General features: G+C 37.4%; 1 protein-coding gene across 2 annotated transcripts in view; it reads left to right on the top strand.

The window, feature by feature from the left end:
- The window catches only part of NRG3 (neuregulin 3), a 456,623-nt gene that overhangs the window by 2,380 nt on the left and 436,949 nt on the right, over positions 1 to 17,294 (top strand). The window lies entirely within an intron of this gene.

The raw sequence follows: 17,294 nt of genomic DNA, 5'->3' as shown, positions 1-17,294 counted from the left end.
GCGGGTTAGTTCCCCAGGCTGATCGCTGGCTGGTTCTCCCCACCTTCCCAGCCACAACCCTGAGGATTCTGGTTAAATCTGAAAATTAGTTTAGATTGGGTGCATCAACTTTCTGGTTCCCCTAAAGGTTATCTAGGACAAGCGCAATCTGTGCCAGAAGAACTTCTGTGCAGTGCTATTTAGTAAAACAGTTAATTATCCTGTATTATAGCCTTGTGTGCTTTGTCGGCTGCAGTATAGGAAATGAGCTGTGTGTTCTCCATTAACTCTTAGTGGCTTCTGCTAGGAACATCAATTCGATTGAGTGCTACCACCTGAAATGCTTTTACAGCTGATGGCTCTCCTTTTGCATACTAATCCATGGTTATTCTACTAGAGGATTTTGTTGGCTAGTCATTTAAACTTTATTTTGTTCATTAAATCTATTTGCTGATGAGCCCTGGGACAGTGTGTATATGCACAGCAAACCAATCTTGTGCATTGGTAAAACAGGAAGAAGAACAGTGAATTGGATGTGTGTGCGTGTGTAGGTAGCGGATGGCTGGGAAGGGTTAGGGATAAAACTACCACTAAATCTGAACAGCAAACAAGGCAGTGACTTGCTTCCCCAGTGTCTGCCACAGTAGTTGAGAAAGAGCCGTCCCTTACATGTCTGTCCAAGCCTGCTTGCTCTGTAGGTACCAGCTAAGGAAGCTGGATGTTACCAGAAGGAAAATTTCTTGCGAAGTTGAACTCTACCTCTGCCATTTGTTTTTTTTGCTTTGGCGTATGGGGCTGTATATGCTACTCTTTTTTAAAAACATGCAAAGGGAATGTGATTTTCAAACCATGGCTCTGTTCTTAAGACTTGTGTGAACCAGAAATGGTACGTGGTGTTTCAAACTGCAGTGACTTGTGTATGTCTGAAATGCTGCCCGGGCTTGCTGGATGGGATCTGTCGGTGTCTGAATGCTACCTTGCAGTCTCTTCCTTTGTCCCAGTTCTATCTTTGTGGCCATGTAATGAGAAATCCACTGCAATTTCTGCCTCTCTGCTGTCTCCTTACAAGGTAGAGATGGGAATAATACCTTGATTAATAAATAATGGTCAGCTGGCAGGACTCTCATCCATGCAAGACATACAAAGGAAGGAGGAAAAAAAAATCTTGAAATGTTACCAGCAGTTGCATAGTTTTGTAAGTAATACTTGTTTTAGAGAGATTGCTGATACGGTTTATGGCAGGGTGGTTCCCCTCATTAAATACAGCTCGTTTATAGGATGAAATGCAAGAAGTGCAAATCCAGCAGAAATTGACCCTGTTTGGGCACATTGATAGCAGAGATTATCATTAATGGAAGATTAAATAGATTACATAAAAAAAGGATTTGAATTTATAGGGCATGTGGGATTTTTTTTGAAAGCCTACAGCTGTACTTCCCTGGTACATATAATCATTTCTGAGGATGCATGTAAAATTCTCTGAGGCTGCAGTATCAACTGGAGGGGAGAAGGAGAAGAAACATGATCTTTTTTTCATGAACTGCTGACACGGTGTGACCCTATAACCAAATATCTGCATCTGCTGCTTTGCTTTGATTTTGGAAACTAACAGCTCTTAGGAAGAAAGAAATTTTTTTAGAACAAATTCATCCTCATTTTACAGGGTGAGCTGCATGTTCCTTCTGTGCCCGTTGCTCCAGCTGCTATTGAAATGAGAGTCATGGATCCCGTTGTATCGTGTGAATACAAATATGACATGACGAAGCTGGTGCCCCAGCTTTCAAAACAGTGCACACCTCTGTGTGATCCCCTGGCTTGGCAAGGCATGTATGGAGGCAGGGGTCATAGACTATTTAGCATTTCACAGCTTTTAAGAAAAGAAGAAGCTGTCTTTATTTCTATTGCTTCATGTTGCAGTTTGTTTAATTTTTTTTTTCATGTTAAAATGTTGGCCTTAATATGTGACTTTGGAAAATAGAAGGCAAGTAAAGAGTTATTTCTTCAGAAAGCGGCATGATTGCCCACCTGAAGTACATGTTGATAAAGCCTTTTCTCTGTGTGTGTGTTCAGCTGAGGAGATGTTGTGAAATCTCTCACTTTTTTGTGGGTGTGCATAATGATAATAATTCTTGGTTGTGTTTCACTCAAAGTCAAGCTATCTGTTGGCAGTTTTGAAAGTTCTTGATGAAGATCCTTCAGGTTCTGACTAAGCAAAAGCCACTTACTCATCACTTCTCTCTGTCGTGTGTCTGTATGTGTTTCCCATGAACACACTCATCCAGTATTCAACATTAAAAAAAAGAAAGAAAAAAAAGAAAAGAAAAAGCCAGTTGCTGATTTAGAAGAACAGTCTAGCTTGTAGATTGGAAGAATCTACCTACTAACTGAAACACACCAGTGAGGTTTTGCTTTTAGCAAGCCATTGGTTTCATTTCTGAAGTGTCATGCCCTGATTTTTTCAGTATGTATTTTTCATGGTGTTCTGGGTTCTTCAGTAATGTTACCATCTTTAAATTGAGATATTGTATTTATGAGAATTCCTATGTGAATTCAGCTGTGAAATAGCACTGTGGTTTTGCTTGTGTTCATATGACCCACAAGCTAACGCGGAGAACTGAGGTCAGGCAGGCGGGGCTCAGCTAATGTATAGCAACCAAGGAAAGAGATGTCACAGAACTCTTAATCAATATATTTTGCAAAATCCAATTGAGAGCTTTTTTTATGAGTCCAGACTGCAGTCTGAGTGTATTTTGATTTCCTACTAAAGGATTGTGAGATTTTTCTGGTCCAGTCATTTATCTTAGCCATGTCTTTTATCTCTTTGTTATGCACAGCGTGGGTTCAAGTAATAAGCATCTGGCAAATGAACTGTTACCAACACTGACATTTTGGTGAAAGCTGTTTGTTGTATTCTACACTGACTCAAATATCTTTTTCATGTTAAGGATGACACTTAGATGGAACTGCGGGGTTTTACCAACTGGAAGATGTTGTGGGAGGTGCCAAGCTGTAGTAAAACCAGACCTACTCTTTCCAGAGCTCTGAAATACTCTGCCAACAAATGACATGTATCTGTGAACACTTCACGTTATTGTCATGAGCTGTCATTGAAATCAAGCAGAGTGCATATGACTGTAAAGCTCATGCCTTTAGTGTTGACTGAGATTAATATGTCAGTTATTTATCAATTTCTATTGCATCAAAAGCTGTTGAATTGAAAAAAAAATTGAAATGAGCACCTGGGAGTTCTAGAAGCATTTGCTTCTCTCCCTCATTCCCACTTGCTTTCTATTCACATACCATGAGTCAACGTACCCCAGACATGATCAGATTTGTGTTTCCCATCTTAAACACTTGTCAGTGGGAAGGCTATTGTCAAGATGATAAATACAGAATTGTAGTCACATCACTAAAATGGAAGCAATTATAATCTTATTTTATTTTTCATATTTTATGGTTTTATCTTGCTTCATCTGTTTCAATCAAGTTGGATGATACTGGACTTAATTTCATTTTCTGTTTATAATCCCCTTTATTTCTATCCTTAGGAGCTAGTACAGTTATCACTGTTTAAGTCCATAGGGAAGTGGACTGTTTTAATAAAAGTCACACTCACAGATGTGTACATATCTGTCTGTTGGAATATATTTTTCTTTATTGAGAAGTATTTATTGAGGGTTGTTGGAATACCATGACCCAGGAGAGCTTTCACAGCACAGGTATGATGAGAAGAAGAGGTGTGGTGGAAACTGTTCTATGCTGCCTTTCAAACATGAAGAAAATTCTTCTGGGGGCTGTAAGGATACTCATTGCATCGATCTAACCTATGATCACTAGTAAAAGCAAAGGCTTGTGTTTTATTTGGCATGATTTTTTTTTTTTTACCTTCTATACAGGGACATTATGTGATATATTATATGTTGACAACAGAATACTGTTATTAAATTAAAGTATTGATTCATTGCAAAGTATTATGCTAAAGTAATGTCAGTGGTTTGTCTAAACCCACAGAAAATGGAAATTAAAAATTAAAGCAGAAGACCTGTCTCTATGTACAGTATTGTGTCTAGTGTTGCGGTACATTCATCATCTGAGTCATTGCTTTGAAACCTCCCGCAATGCCCAGTAAATAGAAGGATTGGTATGGATTTGGCGCTGGTTTTATCTTTAAATTCTATAGCACATGGCTTTCAGGAAGTATCTGAAGCAAGACTGCTTGATCACAAAAAATATATATATATAAACCAGAAACCTTTGTATGCCACTGAGCCCAGTGATTCCTCCCCCCCCCCCCCCCCCCCCCAGCTGATTCTTCTGTGTGGTACTTTGGACGAATTTTTTATACTCCATTTTAATCACAAAAAAATACAAGCAGATGTGTGTGCTTATGCACGCTGCCTGACTTCAGGGAGGATCAGGACCTCAAAGACAATAGTAACTTCAGGACTAGTTTCTGCTAAGCAAGGAGACTACTTTGGTTGTGGTGCTTGTCTTGCAATGCAGTTCAGAAGTGGACACCACACTTAAATACAAATGTAGTTGCTTATCTTAGGAGGCTTCCTGGTAGCTAACTGGTAATGAAAGCTAGAATATCATGCATCTCTTCACTTTGAAAGTTTCCTTCATGTTCTGTCCATGTGGAAGAGATTCATTGTTGCTATTAAACATGAACACTTTTTTTGCATTACAAGAGTAGACAAAGTGCAGTTAGGAAATGCAACAAGATACTTTGTGTTGTGGAGACTATTTCTTATGTTGATTGATTTAGTTCTCGGAACAATATGGTGAAGGTTAGAAGTGCAATTTAATAAGAAAGCTGTTCTTCAGATCAGAGCTGTGGCTGTGTTTTCTCATTGCTCCAAACTACATTTCCCAGGCTGCCATCTCTTAATCCTCACTTTCATAAGTTTACCTTCCCCTTCGTACTTTATCTCAAGCCACTCCACTGAGCAAAGTATATCTTCAGTGGAGGAAAGTAGCTTCCAGCGAGAGGGTTGATCAGACAGGCTTGCCAAGCGAGGGTCCTTCTGAGCAGAGAAAGAAAAGAGAACGAGCATTCAAATGGAGGTCTAGGTAACAGGGAGAGAGAGAGAATAAGTACAAATAGGTGGGCAAGCATTTTTGGAGCAGTTTTTTATAAAATGGGTTTGTGGGTTCCCTTGGGTAAAATACACTCGAGGAGAAAAATGAATAAGGCACCCATGAGGAAAATTAAAATAGAAACTGCATTTATATTTTTTTCTCTTGAAAGGAAACTGAAATTTATTTAATAGGATAACCTTTCCCAGGGAAAAATACATTTGCTAAATGCTTATTGCTAAATGTTTAAATGTTTGCTTGCTTCTCAGACTTTATCAATATTCTTTAGGCACCCAAGGTATGTGTTTTTGAGTTACATTTACAAATATAGATAAAATAAGTAAAATTTAAAGATTCTTATCTTCCATTATGCCATCTTTTAAGAAGTCTTTCTGTTCACAAAGGGCAGCATTCTGCATATCCTGTGCTGTGTTTCTCATGCAGCATATAAATATATGGCGTCCATGATTTTTAGGTCTTTTTTACAATATATTACTCCTGATCTTTTTGGTGGTGTAGTACTGATGTCTTATTGCTAACTGCAGGAGACAAAGCATTCAGCTTCAAAGATACTTCACCTGGTTTCGTGTTTAGCAACAAATCAGAAATCTTCCTTTTTTTTAATCTGAAACGATTTATGACTTTTCCTCAGAGTAATTTGAATTTTGTATTTTTGCAAGAATTAAACCTTTAGGGAAAAACTCAAGTGGAATGGAAGTGGGTCCCTGTCCAAACCTTGCTACAATAGTTCTAAAGAAAACATACCTGGGTAAAAAGATAAAGTGAAACTTTAGGCTGAAATACATCAAGAAATTCCTGTCCTAGCCACTGCAAAATAAAACCAGCAACTTGCAAAGTCCGTTCTTCTTGCCCTACCATTTCCTTTTTGATTGTTGATTCCTCTTTTTGTTTTACGGCTTTTCATTTTAAAATTTAAAATAGTCTCTTAGTGATTCCAAGTGATCTGTTGTCCTCCCCAGCTTGTATTTTACATTCTAAGATTCATGTGGAAGATGCACATTAGTAATGCTTATATATTGGCAATATGGTAGGTGGTGTTTGTCTGCAGAAAAATGAGTTGATGTTTGATCTTCTGTTTGAAGACATTTCACGGAGGCTTTTTGTAACTTTGTTAGCAAGGAGTTGAGAAGGAATATCCTGGAATGTTCTGTGAGTGGAGTAGTTTGCTGTCTTTGGTTTTTGTAATGAGATTATTATATGGCACAATTTTGCAAACATGTAGGCCCAATTTAAGATGTGTGAGTGATGCCTTTTCTCTTTTGTAGAATTATACATCTGCAGAGTCAGGGTCAATTTATGTGGACATCTGTGTGATTAAATCTGTCACTGTGCCTTAAATTGCAGTGTGAGTGCTTACAAGATGTGCTTGCATAAATAAATGTACATCAGCTTTAAAGTGTTGCTTTTTAAAAGGTGTCAGCATTATTTAAATGTGCTTGTTAGAACTGAGTTTCCATTAGTGTATTTTCTTTTCTTTGTTTACTGTTACCATGAAAGATTTACCACTGTCCTGTTTGTTTTTGCTGAAAATATGTTCTGTAGTAAAATCTTTGTATTCTGAGGATTGTAGTCGCTCAGCTGTATGTAGGCTGTCAAGAGGCACGATGGTCATGGACTTGCTGCATTTCACTTTTAAATGAATTGCTTGGATCTGAATTTTGTATTTTTTGTGTTATTCTGGAAAATAATACTTCTGTTTTCATACATTGTTTTTCTATGTATTACTTCTTCAGCTAGAGATGTGCCAACACTGACTTTTTTCCCTAAAGCGTATAAATATAAAATATTTTCTAAAATTTTAGAGATGATAAGTTGTATTTTAAAATTTAATTATATTTTAGAATATTACTATTAAATTACCTCCACATTTTTCATTTCATGTCATCGTCACTGTAAAGCTCAAAATTCTAGTTCAATATGAACTGAGCCTGATTGCTGCTTGTTACCAGATAGAGGGGCTGTAGCACTGTGTAACAGCAAACCATTAAATTAGTATTAATAGCAAAGTGCTTCTCTTCCAGATCTGATTATTCTCATTGATGTCAGCATTTGTAAAGCAAGCATTTGAGATAAGATAGGGTTATTCTCTTAGAATGTCTTTGGTGGTCTGTTTTTACTGGAATGACAAGGGTTATATCGTACTTGGTTGGCAAGTGAGGTAGAAAACATGCAATCTAGCCTGCAATTGCTGCCTCTAAAGATAATCAGGATCTTAACAAAAGCAAACAATTTGTATCCAAAAATGTTACTAACCTGCAAAATGATTCTGCCTTGTGCAATGCAAATGTTTTGCTTAGCTCTCCCATGCTAAGGTGTGATAAAATAGCATTTCCAGTAGTGTACTCGGTGACTGACAGCTGCAAAACCTGTCCAACCTTCTCAGTGGCTGAACAATACTCAAAGTGTTAAATATTAAAAAAGATGAAGGGAAACTTTGTTTCTTCTCTCCCCATAAATTACAGTAGAAGTGGTCAGAGGAAAATGATTAAAATAGCAGTAAGTTATTCCCTAAGTTTTGATTTGGGAATTGATTATGTAATACTCACTAAAAATGAACTATTAATCATCTTTTGAAGTGATTTTTTTGTTACTTGTAAGAGTAGTAGTATGTGGCAAGGAAATTATTTTTCTTTTTAAATCTGTTGGTGAATCTGCAAAAGAGAAAAAAGATTTTTGTTTGAAGCTTTGGTTGAGACAAGTTGTACTGAAATGCTGGTAACTTTTCTGCCATTTAGCAGTATCAAAGATGAAGACTTTGCACTGTCAGGGTTCAGTGGACAGTGGGTTCAGAAGCTTAACTGAGAGGCTTATCCTGATGAATGTCAGTGCTCCTGACTTGCGAGGCTAAAGGCACTTTTGTAATTATTTCATCAGTAGCTAAACCACATTTAGGCTTTAGCCTGCAATCTGACCCAGCTACATAAGGGTTATAGTGTTAAAGCCCAATCCTCCTCTTCCCCCCTCCCCTTTTTTTTTCCAATTAAAAAGTCAAAATACCATACATACATGCAGACACCAGGGCTTTTTAAATTAAGCAGTCTGGTTTCTCTTGCTTTTATATTTTAATCTTTTTATTTTATAACCTTATGTTAATAGAAAGTTTCATACATTTCCCCAGTCCAGCTCTTTATCTGTAAGACTGAATCTCCATGAATTAAAGCTAATTGTAATTAATTTCCATCACTCAAAAACAATACAAAAATATATGCTGCAAACTAAAACAATTTGTAAATCATAACATCTTTTAACAGGTCAAGTTATTCAATTTAAATGCCATTTCTGAGTTTATAACACATTTTTAAATATACTGATTATCTCAAAGCAGCATAGAAATGATGCGGTCTTTTATTAAACTGGGATTTACTTATGTGCTTAGGTTTTCATAGTGCACATAGGATCTCTTGCCACCATGGTTGCTCTGATAGGAGGTTGCTCCTATCCGTTCTGGGCTGTGAATGATGATAAAAACAACAAAGAAAATGCATCATTCACAGGACACTTATAGAGTTGTAAGACTTACAGGCTGAGTAGTGAGGTCTCTGCACTGGGGAAGGTGGATGTTTGCCACTTGGTGCCTGCTGCCGCCCTTGCCCGAGGTGACGGCGTGAGCTGCACGGCTCCCGGGGTTCGGCACGAGAAGTTCTTCAGCACAGTTCAGCCTGATTTGGGAAGACGCAGCCTTCAGCATTAACTGTCAGGTTTTCCCTACAAAAGCACACAGAGAATGAAATGTTCCTAGTACTTTTTAATATCTGGAGCATGTTCATTACAGGGGTTTGCTTAGTCCTAAATGAAAAGCAGCAATGGTAACTTAATATTTTAAATTGGTTTTTGAAATATCTGCTGCAATAGCAATTCTTGAAAGTTTCAGTTCTTGGGTGGTATTTAATCTGGATATATAAAGCTGAAATTTAAGAGTCTGTTGTGTTTAAGGGAGGGAGAAGAAGAAAGAAGAGTCTGGCTGATATTGTAGTTGTTATTTTATAAGAGATTGAAGAAATTACTTGTCTGCTGGATTTCAGTAATTGAGTATGCCACAAAGGCTGATAAACCTTGTGTTTACATACATTTGATAAGCTGTCACCTTGACAGATGTAGGGGGTTTGTAGTCAGCTACAGCTTCACTATTAAAAGGTGCATCTGTAAATGTGAGCAAATACAATTGGAGGAGCTACTGAGTACAGGCTCCTCATTCCTGGTTTGTTTACAGTGCATAATTTGGAATCATGAACAGGCATGTTCTCAGTTTTGAGGACAATTAAAATACATTTATCCTTGATTTTAGCCACGTCCTTGGCTGGTGAGCAATGTATGTGTAGGAAACGAAGTGTCTTGGACAGGCCCAAGCTACGAGTGCCTTACCGTACAGTGAAGATTGAGAAGAGTCCTACAGTGAGGATGAGGCATACTAGGTCATAAAAAGAATGATCATTCTCGTGGAGTTACATGCTGTGAGAATTTTGTCAGTTTAAAACAGTGAGGATTTATTAGGGAGCTTATTTTTTTTAATGACAATCCCATAAAGAAGATACTGTAAGATTATATCTAACTAATTAAATACATTACATCTGAATTATTTAATTAGAGATTATTTTTTCAACCATTTTTTAGCATTCTGGTACTCTCAGTATTTTTTTCTGGTTTGTAATCCTGTTTATTATTGCACTCTATATGACAGCAAAGAGTCTTGGCCTTTCTTCCTTAATAAATACTATTTTAAGAATAAGTCTAGTTTATCTTGTGTAATGATATAGTAAATAAGGTGCAAAATTCAGTAGTTCAGCAAAAAAGGAGTAAAGATAGCAAAGATATTTGGAAGACACAGATTTTAAAGAGAAAAAAGCTATATTGAAGAGGCTGCTCTAAATATGATCTGATTCAGTAAAAATATGTTTCACAGCTTTGTGCATCAGTGGTTGTGGCTTTGAAGACTGTGAAGAAGAATAAAACTTAGAATATGAATTAGAATCTGAGGAACGGGCCTCATAAGTAACCTTACTATGAAGTAAGTCTTCAGTGGGAGCTGTCATTCCCTCTGCAGTTCCTTAAGAAGCTGGATAGACCACAAATAGATGTTAGATGAATGTTTTATATGAGAACCAAGAATTAAAACTTGCTCAAGGAATTTAGAGTCCGGAGCATATTTAAGCTCTTCTAACAACGGGTCTTGGTCTAGCTTTGGATTTGTTAAGGGGTAATCAAAAACCTGTAAGCTCAGGTCAGGTCTGCATAAATGGAGGTTTGGATAATCAGGAAGGATAAATACATTAATTGGGAGGATATTAGATTAAATATATATGATAGGCAATCTCAGGAGTAGTTATTGTAGTAGTAGTTATTGAAAACAGGTTGATGTAAAAACAGTATCTGCACAGTATCATAGGCTCAACATTCTTTCATTTCTTTGTCAGCTCTTTTGTGTAAAGACTTCCTACGCTGAAGAAAAAGTAATCTTTCCTGCTACTTATTGAAAAAGCGTATGTCGTAGTGGAGAGATGGAGACAGTTTCTGTGAAGACATTGCTTAAACTTGAATAAACTTTTGTACTGGACAGCAGTATTTGCAGCTCTGTCCGTTGTTGTTACAACTGAATAAAACTGTTGATTTTGATGGAAATGTTTCCACTTCCATCAGAAAAGAGGTGACTTTGAGAATGAGAGTACAGTGCTGTTATAATAGACAACTACTGAATATTTCATTTTCACAGTCTCGGCTTGCGTATTAGTCCGCAATTCTACCCCAAAAGTTGTTCAGATATCAACGTTGCTAGCGCACTGTGGGTTACTGGTTGCTGGAAGTTGGGAGGTCTGGAACAATCACTTTTCCTCAAGCTCAAGTTTTCTTATTTCTGAAATAAACATGTGATGAAGTACTTCAGGATGTACAGATGAGAGATGAAAGGTGTATTAAAATGAATGTTCAAAAGTAACAAGGAAATCCAGTTTATAAATCTGATTTTAAATTTCCGAAATTCCCTGATAACATTGACTGTGCCTCATTTTCAATAACTTTATAATAGTGAAATCTATTAAACCTTAGTATTAAAAAGGAAGTGATGGAAGCTTTATTTTTTAGGTGATTTAAAAATGAATCTTCAAATATAGTCAAGATAGATCTTGAATAGCGGAGGTGTGTCTGTGAAGACGAAACCCTAACAAGCTCCTTTCTCTAGTTAATAATTCTTTCACTTTTGCCCTGCAGTGACTTGAATCAGGTTTGAACTTGGGGGACTCATTATGCCAGCAATTGCCTGTATGACAGTCCTATTTAAATCTATTTAATCTTAAGTCTATAGTCAATTGCCTCTGGGAATTTTAACAACTATTACGTTTTAGCTTGCTGTCTTGTTATATTTTAGAACTGAGTGTTATTGTTGCCATATCTCACATCAAAAGGAAGAAGCATTCAGTATGGTGTAGTCTTCCATACATAGAGTCAAAATGTTCCTCGAGTAGGTGGGATCCTTAGCCTAATCCAAAGCCAATGAGATAAGTGAGAATAAGTGGGCCCTAGCAAACATTTAAAATAAACAGTTATGAAGGAGTGACTTGCTTACCCTAATCTGTTGCGCTGCATTTGCTCGTAGATAATTTATTGAATGTAGCAATGCTGTTCTCTTAGGAAAAAAAAATCTGTTCTAATAATAAATGTGTTCTTCATCAGAGGGGAGATGGGATGGGTGATGAGGCAAGGTTTGTAGGGAGAGGAGTTCTCACAGACCAACTAAAAATTTGAAGAAAATTGGCAAAGGGTTTTTGTTGTTGTTGTCTCTTTGTTATTAGATGATGTACTGATTTCACTTCCCCCCTTTTCTACCTCGTTCTAATAGTGGGATTCTAACATGCATTCTTAGATATCTTTAATTAACAAAAGCAATATTTTTCATAACTTCAACAGATATGATTAGCTTTAAAGTGTAAATAGATAAGTGTAAAGCTTGCTAAGCATCGTCACCTTTTCCTTATTTATCCTGTTATTAGCTTTTGGGATTAAAAACATTGTCCATATCAGAGAAACATTTCGCAAGTAGATAAGGAACTAGGATTGAACTGTTCAGCATCTTTAAATTCTGTATATTCAGATTGGCTTAGTAGTTTGGAGAAAGTTTTGGTGTCATTGCTTGTTACTGAAAATTACTACGGTATAGTAATGATACCTAGAGATAGGACCTTAGCACAGATGTTATGCCAGTGAGGGCTAACACATGACGGATTTCAAACCCGATACAAAATGATTTATACCAGTGCTTGAAAATATGTTTTGGTAATAGTTTTTTTTTTTTTAATGCCTTTAGGACATTTAAATGCCATTAAGTGGCAATCTGTTGTTTGAAATGGAGAGCTGGGAGTATTCTCATTGCAAATATAATAATGAAATGAACTGAAAACAGGGAGAGGTAATGAATACATGGCTTCATACTATTAACAACTTATTTTGTTGCCATATAAGCGAGGCTGTGCGTTCCACTTAAGGCTGGAGTTATATGGGGCACGTCACTAATGGCAGGATGTATTATCCCCTGCAGATCCTGTTTAACGTCGTTCTCTGGGCACAGGAAGTGGTCTGTCTAGGGTCTGATCCTGTCCCTGCTGAAGTAGCACTAAAGCTGTGTTGATTTTAATAGTGGTAGAATAGTAGTGACTAGTGAAGTGGGTAGAGGCTTTGCACTTGGCCTGGCACAGGGCACATTGGAACTCCGTCCGTCTGGCACGGTCGTGCAGGACTAGCATACCCATTTTACTGAACAGCGGCCTAATGTCTGGCTAGAAGTTTTTTGACAAGATTATTATGTCCTGTATGACTTTAAATGATTTTGTCAATCTTGATTTGTAACACTTGCATCATAATCTCATTACCTCAACATCAAAATGTTAAAAAAAAAAAAAAACCCAAACCAAAAAAAAAAAACAGTTTGCAGTTTCAGATCTAGGGTATTTTGCTTTAAAAATAACATAAAAGTCAAATCTTTCCAAGCAGTATGTCCCCTTTTCCAGATATTTCAGTTGTGATCTTGCATCAAGGTGCTCAGCGGGCAGTCAGATAAACATTGGAAGGACCTGAACAAGTGTTTGTGAGGCTGTCAATTAGAAGTGGTTGCCTTGGTTTGAGGATTTCAAGGGAATCGTAAATGCAACTTTGTTAATGGCAGTTCTCATCTGTAAAGAAAGCTGCACTGTAAACTTCAGCTCCTAGAAGGAAAGAGAATCCAGAAAAATTTCTTTGAAGTAAGGTAATATTTTTTTTAAGTTGAGACAGCATTTAGAGTCTAAACTGCTGCTGTACTGATCCTCGGTTGAGAGACCTCCTCAATGACTGTTTTGACCCAGTAGTTTATTTAACAGGAAAAAAATGGCTAATGTAGATAGATGCTCATATTCTGTACGATCCCAGGCTTGTCTCATATCTTTTTGTGAACTTCATGCAAGAGGTTGGTTTGGTTAGAATTTCTCTTCAGTAGTCTGCACTCTAGAAAAATGTTTGGTTTTCAGAAAACTTTGCAGCTTTGTATTGAAACAGTTCTATGTGAACTGAACTACCGGAGGTTTCAAGGTCATTGTTTAATAAGAGTTTACATTAAAAAAAGATAGAGATCTCAGACTCTCAGTTTAGAGAAAAAATAATTCTCCAGAGTCCTAAGCGCTTTCTCTGTAAACCATGTGAGTCTCTACCAAATGACCAGTACTGATGGAGGCAAGCAGTTTGCCCAACTATTGCCCAACTAGTATGCCCAATCACTGTGAAATGCATCATAGAAATTGTGATCTTATTTTTTTAGATGATTTTGTAAACACATCTAAAATGAAGAAAAATCACATGGCATATTTGGAGTTTTAACATAAAATTGGGATATGGTCAAAGGAAGATTTGGTACTGCAACTTGTTTTAATGAGCTTTGGTTTTGGGCCTAATCCTGTAATAGGCATGAAATCTAATAGATTCTGCTATATCTGTTTTTCAACTCATAGATCGTGATAACTATATAGAAATTCCCTTGGTGGGTTCTGTAGCATCTTCTAGACAGGGACATGTAACATTTATTCCCATGTGACACATTATTTGGAGTGTATGTATACAATACCACCTAACAGAAGCAGTCTTTTTTTCTTTCTTTTTTTTTTTTAAGATACGCTGTGCCACTTAAATTCTACTGATGCAGAGCAATATGCTGTGAATGCTGTTTCCAGTGTTCTGCACTGCTTCTCCCACTGATGCTCTTCAATTAAGTATTTCCAGAAATACCCAAAGAGGAGAGCAGGACAACAGAGGCAGGAGCAGAGGTCTTGTTCTCAGAGAGAACTGGAGAGATGGATTTAGAAGCTCAGGGGATTAGAAAAGCCAATGGACTTGTATATATTATGAAGATTTAGCATGCTTTCTCATGGGCCTCATTTATTATGATAAAACTCCTGCCTGTTGGTGAATTATGGAGGAGCTAAGCAGGAAATTGCCCTCGGAAGACTGCAGTGTGGCCACAATAGGGTGGCACAGCCTGAGGTCAATTCCTGTTGTGCTCCCCAGCAGCAGCCTAGAGTGAGGCTGGGATGGGTGGCACTGCTGAAGAGAAGTATTATGTACAAGCTTGAGAGAGAATTTCATGTATCATGGGCCGTTTGGGGGGATCTTTGCAGTTTCCCCAACAGAAAAGCTTCCTAGCCAGCTGAACTTGTTTTATTGTCCATTTTACCACAGCCTTCTGACTTGAATGAACATTTCATTTTCATCCTCCCCCCCCAAGAGTGATATGCGCCAGCCTCTGAGCCATGGGGAAAAGCTACCACTGGCCTCAGTGAACAGAGAATCGTGCCCTGAAAGATAGCACAATCCCGTTCATGTTAGTGGTGCTCACGATGTTACTATTTTCCTTTTACTATTATTTCATTAAAATGCTTGTTTTCAAAAAATATATCTTGTAAGACAACTGTGTCTTTGAAACTTCCACCTAATAAGAAGAGAATTCTAAATGCAGAGCATCTCATGTAATTATTATGAAAAGTTAATGGTGGTGGTCGTCTGTCTTGCTTTTTTCCTGCTCTGTACCATCCACCTCACCTCAGTTTCCTTTTCTCTGCCTCTCGCTGCAGTAGAGTTCAGGGTACTGGTGAAGGTTATTGCAAAATATATTTTGATATTTGGTTACGGCTAAGCAAAAAGATACTCTCCTGCGTTCAAACCTCACTTAATTTTGGAAATTACTTTTTATGACACTTTCCAAGTCTACAAAATCTTTTGAAAGCCTTTGGGGAGAGAAATATTTGGAATAGCGAATGGCTTGAGGATTAGGACATGCAAACTGGGAGGTGAGAAAGGACAGAGAAAGGGTCTTCATCTTGGCATTTCCATATTCTAGATGAGCACCCAAGCAGGTTTGTTAATCTGTCACTGCTGCTTTAACTATGATTTGAATGTAAAATGGGAACTTTTCTGACAAAAGCTGTGGTCCAGTGAAGAGTTTCATTCTCAGTGAAATGTCATTTTCTGACCCAAAACATTTTTTGTTGGAGTATCTTGGCCCACCTTTCTTTGTGAGAATTTTGTACTTAATCTGTTCTTGTGATGATGATCAATGGCTCTGATTTTATTTTTTACTGGATTATATTTTAATTTTTGACAAGTGCTCTGGAATTCACAATGAGCTTTAGAAAGTTGTTTTCTCAAACCTTTTCCTGATGCTGCTTTTATGTAAGTGCTGTATCTTCTCTATAAGTGGTTCCTACTGGAAATATTAATCCTGTAGGAGATATTTTGCCATCATGTTCTGTGGTAAAGATCAATGCAGAGAAGTCATTTACTTTATCTGTAGTATCCATAATTTATGCCCGATCTTTTAGTAGAATATCTGATTCTTTCGTAGGCTTCCTGTGACTGATACACTTAAATGCCTTATTTATTTATTGTCTTTAGCTAATAGCTTTTAAAATTCTCCTGATTTCCTGATTAATTTGCTTGGGCTAGATTTCATTTTTAAAGGGATGTGTTGTCATTTGGCTTGCTGTTTTCCCCTGTTACGCTATGTTCTCTCTCTCAGGGAGAGTAGAATGTTTTATACCTTCCTTAATTAGATTAAAATATTGTTTGAAAATGTTTTATTTTACATTCTCAGGCTTTTTCCCTTCCAGTTTGTTTCCCTTCCTTTTTCTTTTTTTTCAGTCTCCTGAGTCTTTTGACAAGCTTCACCTATTACTTGTAACAGTTGTTGACTGCCTTGTCTTCCCCCTCTTCTGTCATAACTCAGCTACATCATATTCCCTTCATGCTTTGAATCAGTTTCTGTGTTTCAGTGAGAACCGAGTCAAAACTAATCTCCTTTTCTTGCTGTTCCAAGAAGCAGCTGTTTCAGGTGCTGAGGATTTGCTACTAGAAATTACAAAATATATAAGAATAAAAATAAGAATATATTCACATTTTTCACTGATTTAGTATATTCTTTAAGCGGCTACAGCAGGGCAGATTTTTCTGTATTTGCTTGCATCCATCAGATGGAAAATTATCAAGTTTGGCACTGTCCTTTGAGTCTTTCCTCACATCAGTACGTGAGGAAAATTTTGAAGAATATTTTCAGTGATAACAATGCTCAGGTTCCTGTGTGCCAAAATTTTCACATGGCCATTCCATTTAAATGAATATTTTTTTGTATTATCTTTATACACCAAGAACCTGTCTTCTGTTACATATGGGGATAAAATGTTTCAGGATGACCCACTGGAGTTAGATGTTTTCTTAAAGCAATCACAATTTATCTCCCAAGTTCTACCTTGTGATTCTTCACATTACATTCCTGAGACCAGTGTGTTGCATAAGCATGGAATCTTCCTAATCATTCTCTAGAGCCTGAGATGAGATTCGTGAGATCTGCCTTTCCATAAGATAAGCAGGTCCGTATCCTTTGTGTCCTCTGCTAGCTCGTACTTGGCTGTGAATGCTTCTGGAGCTTCCTTGCGGCTTGCCGCCTGACCGTCTGAGAGCCGTAATTCGTGGATGATTGGTCGAAGGAGCAACAGTCAGAACAGTCTGACTCTTTGCTAAAGGATACGATTTATGCTGCTTGCTTCCTTTGGGAGACAACATCCTCATTTGGAGGGAATTCCAAGGAATCCTTAGTTGAATGTGAATGAATATGTTTCCCATGTTTTGTCACTTCTGCACTTCCTTTCTCTTGTAATATATTGATTTTGCAGCTACTTGATTTGGATTCTGAGGACCACACACATCACTGA

Source organism: Dromaius novaehollandiae, chromosome 6 (assembly GCF_036370855.1).
Source record: "Dromaius novaehollandiae isolate bDroNov1 chromosome 6, bDroNov1.hap1, whole genome shotgun sequence".
NCBI classification, from domain to species: Eukaryota; Metazoa; Chordata; class Aves; order Casuariiformes; family Dromaiidae; genus Dromaius; species Dromaius novaehollandiae.
This window is presented reverse-complemented; position numbering and strand designations above follow the sequence as displayed.